A 5,000-nucleotide genomic window follows, 5' to 3' on the forward strand; every position below is an offset into this window, starting at 1 on the left:
CTTTATATTGAACACTCAATATTTCATCTACATTCAATACTTTCTTTCATGGTGCCATTCATTTTTATTTTATTTTATTTTATATTGTATATTGTATATCATATTATATTATATATTGTATATTCCATATTCTATACCCCACATTAGTTCTGCAGGAATATAAATAAAACATAAAAAACAGACAGTGTTGGAACTCTTTTAAGCAAAATAATATATATATATATATATATATATATATATATATATATATATATATATATATATATATATATACCTTTTTGGAATTTGTTCAAAGGGCAGTGGCACTCCCTAACACAATGCCAAAGAAAAATAATACTGTGTAAGATGAGTGTATATATACCTTAGGCATAGAAAGGAAAACAAAAAGAGGAAATACCCTCGTGTGAATGTATGTGTGTATATATTGAGATTGACAGAATTTGAAAGAAAATACGAGTGAATGTGGAAGCTTAGAAAATGATGATAAATAGGCAAAGACGTCCATGTTTTGTGTCATTGTCCAGTTTCATTTCAAGATTGAGAAAGAACCGGTTTCTAACCTAGATTCAAGGCTCCTTCATTGGAATTTCGACATCAACAACAGGGTATTTTTGTTTGTATGTATGTATGTATGTATGTATGTATGTATGTTTTGTTTTATGTATGTATTCTCATGCATATTGTTGCATATATAGACATGCTCATATAGTATATTTAAAGGATAAACTTCTGGAACGCTTTACAGATTTTTACAGTTCCAATGATGGATTGGATCTGTCTGTCTATCTGTATGGATGGATGGATGGATGGATGTGTGCGTGCGTGCGTATGTATGTATGTATGTATGTATGTATGCGTATGTTTTTTAATGTTTCACTTCAGGTATATATATATATATATATATATATATATATATATATATATATATATATATATGTGTGTGTGTGTGTGTGTGTGTGTGTGTGTGTATACATATATATCATATATACATACATACCTGTATATATATATATATATATATATATATATACAGGTATGTATGTATATATGATATATATGTATATATATATATATATATATATATATATATATACATATATATCATATATACATACATACCTGTATATATATATATATATATATATATATATATATATATACATATATATCATATATACATACATACCTGTATATATATATATATATACAGGTATGTATGTATATATGATATATATGTATACACACACACACACATATATATATATATATAGATACAGTTATATATATATGTATATATGTTTACATAAATGCATGTTTGTGTATATATATGTAACTATGAATGTATGTACGTACGTATGTATGTATGTATGTTTGCATGTATGTATGTATGTAGGTGGGTAGGTAGGTATATATTTACTGTATATGTATGTAATTATGTATGAAGAAATGTATGTCTCTTTATACACTCACAACAATAAACAGCCATTCATTGAACATCCTCTATGCGTGACAGCGTGTATATAACAATAAATAACAAGGGGACAGGTTCTACATACATGAATTTTCGACATCCGCTGTCCAAAGGAGGCGGGCATCGAATGTGAGGCGTAGGGGTGGGGTGCTGAGACGTAGGGGTAGAGGTGTTGAGGAGTAGAGAACATCCCTGTCCGGGTGGGTTGCAGCAGAGGGGCGACGGGGTCGGGGATAATAACGAGTGGCGGTGATGGAGGTGACGGTGAAGGAGGTGACGGTGATGGAGGTGAGGGTGAAGGAAGAGGAAGATGAGAGTTTCACGTGCATAAACATATATGCATACACACACACACAATATAAGTCTGTTACTTATTCTCTATCGGTCAATTTCGCCGATCCGCTAGTGTTAGGGGGACGTAAACACATCAACACCACCAGCGGTGGTGGAAACAAACACAGACACTTACACACGCACGCACGCACACATATATATACATACGACGGGCTTCTTTCAGTTTCCGTCTACCAAATCCACCTGCAATGCTTTTGTCTGCCCAAAGCTATAGTAGAAAACACTTACCCAAGGTACCACACAGTGGGACTGAACCCGGAACCATGTGGTTGAGAAGCAAGCTTCTTACCACACAGCCACGCCTGCGCCTATTTCAAGAAAATTTCATTAAAAAATATGTATTTTCCTGAAAGTTATGAGGAAACAAAGTCGGCGAAGTGGGCGGGTGTGCACTTGAGTGGGTACGCTGAAATTTTAAACGTTTGCTGTTTGGAAGCAGAGAAGCATTGATAATATTCGTGTTAAGGGTATGTCTGGACGGGTGGTGGTGGTGGTAGTGGTTGGGCAGGGAGTAGGATACCGGATGGGGTATGGTAGGAGTGGTGCTGGTGGTGGTGGTTGAAGAGAGAGAAGGGGGGAGGGTCGTTCGTTGAAACCAAGCATGAATTTCAACATACGCTGTCCAGAGAGAAAAAAAAAAAGCATTGATAACTGCGGGTGGGGAGTGCGTGGTGGGATGGCGGAGGCGGTGGGTGGCGAACGGGTGGGAGTTGTTGTTGTTGATGGGGTTAAATTGTACATGAATGAAAGGAAATTTCGACATTTCCCTGTCCAGAGGAGCGTTGATAAATGCGGAGTAGACGGTAAGAGCCGGGTAAGAAGCGGGTAGCAATAGAATCAGTAGTGATGGTGGCGATAGTGGTGGTGATGATGATGATGATGATGATGGTGGTGATGGTGATGATGATGATGATGTTGGTGGTGGTAATGGTGATGATACGGATGATGATGATGATGATGATGATGATGATGATGATGATGACGGTGTGGTGGTGGTGGTGGTGGTGGTGATTGTCACGATGATAGTGTTGGTAGTTCTGATAATGGTGTTGGTGGTAGTAGTGATGTAGAGAGAGAGAGAGAGAGAGAGAGAGTGAGAAAAGGAGAGATAGAGAGGGAGAGAAACGGAGAGTAGGAGAGAGAGAGAGAGAGAGAGAGAGAGAGAGAGAGAGTGAGAAAAGGAGAGATAGAGAGGGAGAGAAACGGAGAGTAGGAGAGAGAGAGAGAGAGAGAGAGAGAGAGAGAGAGAGAGAGAGAAAGAGAGGGAGAAAGCCGGTAGTTGAACACAAAATTCCGACACTTCGCCACATAATAAAAGTGACAATAATCAGAGGGTAGACGACTTAGTGGGGTGGATAACGGGTAGAGGTAGAGTTAGTGATGATGGCAGTGGTAGTAGTGGTGGTGGTGGTGGTGGTGAGATTTGAACACCCGCATTTCAACATTGGCTAGGCGTGGCAGTGTGGTAAAACCTTTGCTTCCCGACCACATGGTCCCGGGTTCAGTCCCCACTCGGGCCGACCAAAACATTATGACAAAAACAAAAGAAAAATAAGTTGTTCGGTTGGACGAAGCACTTGACCTCTGTATAAAGTAGTAGTAGTAGTAGTAGTAGTAGTAGTAATAGTAGTAGTAGTAGTAGAAGTAGTAGTAGTGGTGGTGGTGGTAGTAGTAGTGGTGGTGGTGGTGGTAGTAGTAGTAGTGGTGGTGGTAGTAGTAGTTGTAATAGTAGTAGCAGTAGTAGTAGTGGTGGTGGTGGTGGTAGTAGTAGTGGTGGTGGTAGTAGTAGTTGTAATAGTAGTAGTAGTAGTAGTAGTAGCAGCAGTAGTGGTGGTGGTGGTGATGATAGTAGTAGTGGTGGTGGTAGTAGTAGTAGTGGTGGTAGTGGTCATAGTAGTAGTGGTGGTGGTAGTAGTAGTAATAGTAGTAGTAGTAGCAGCAGCAGTAGTAGTGGTAGTAGTAGTAGTAGTAGTAGTAGTAGTAGTAGCTACAGTAGTAGTAGTAGTAGTAGCAGCAGCAGTAGTAGTGGTAGTAGTGGTGGTAGTAGTAGTAGTGGTAGTGGTTGTAGTGGTGGTGGTGTTGGTGGTAGCAGAAAAGGTGGTGAGAAGGTGATCTGGTTGTGTGAAAAGGTTTTGTTTCCCAAAGGCGGCTTTCATTGTCCTTTTCTCGGTTGGGGAAGAGAAAGGAAGGAAGGAAGAAAGGAAGGAAGAAGGAAAGAAAGGAGGGGAGAAAGGAAGGAAGGAAGGAAGGCATATATAAGCAACTGCGTTTGTGTGTTTGAGTTTATACGTATGCGTGTGTGTGTGTTTGTGTGTATATGTTTCTGTAATTTGTGTCTGAGCCTTTGTTCGTGTGTCTGAGCTTGTGTGTTTGTGTATGTTTGTTAGTAAGTGTGTGTATGTGTTTGTGTGTGTGTGTGTGTGTATAATTTGTGTCTGAGCTTGTGTGTTTGTGTATGTTTGTTAGTAAGTGTGTGTATGTGTTTGTGTGTGTGTGTGTGTGTATAATTTGTGTCTGAGCTTGTGTGTTTGTGTATGCTTGTTAGTAAGTGTGTGTATGTGTTTGTGTGTGTGTGTGTGTAACTTGTGTCTGAGCCTGTGTGCGTGTTTGTGTGTGTGTGTATGTATTTGTCCTTGCTTCTCCGTGTGTGTGTGTGTGTGTGTGTATGCGTGTGCGACTGCGTGTGTGTTTGTTAGCGTGTGTGTATGTTCAATTTGGGTCTGAGCCCGTATGCGTGTGTTTGTGTATGTTTGTTAGTGTGTGTGTATGTGTTTGTGTGTGTATCTGTTTGTATAATTTGTGTCTGAGCCAGTGTGCGTGCGTGTTTGTTTTGTGTGTGTGTGTGTGTCAGTATGTATTTGTCCTTGCTTCTGTGTGTGTGTGTGTGTCTGTGTGTGTGTGTGTGTGTGCGTGCGTGTGTGTAGTGTATGAGAATGCTTGTCTGTGTGTGTAGGTATGTGTATAGCTTGAGTGTGTGTGCGTGTGTGTAGGTTATGCGCATGTATGTATTTCATTTTATCTTTTTTTCATCTAGTTTCAGCTCATGAGCTGTGGCCATGCTGGGGCAACGGCGGCGAGTTGGCAGAAACGTCAGCACGTCTGTCTGTTCTGAGTTCAAATTCCGCCGAGGTCGACTTTGCCTTTCATCTTTTCGGGGTCGATAAATCAAATACCA

General features: G+C 39.8%; 1 protein-coding gene and 1 long non-coding RNA gene across 5 annotated transcripts in view; one reads left to right on the plus strand and one right to left on the minus strand.

Annotated features, from left to right (window-relative positions):
* The window catches only part of LOC149130204 (uncharacterized), a 300,717-nt gene that overhangs the window by 230,047 nt on the left and 65,670 nt on the right, over window positions 1-5,000 (minus strand). The window lies entirely within an intron of this gene.
* Window positions 1-5,000, plus strand: part of LOC106871699 (protocadherin-11 X-linked) — an 86,414-nt gene that overhangs the window by 45,277 nt on the left and 36,137 nt on the right. The gene's annotated exons all lie outside the window — the stretch shown is intronic.

This window comes from Octopus bimaculoides, chromosome 30, assembly GCF_046866305.1.
Source record: "Octopus bimaculoides isolate indiv1 chromosome 30, ASM4686630v1, whole genome shotgun sequence".
Classification (NCBI taxonomy): domain Eukaryota; kingdom Metazoa; phylum Mollusca; class Cephalopoda; order Octopoda; family Octopodidae; genus Octopus; species Octopus bimaculoides.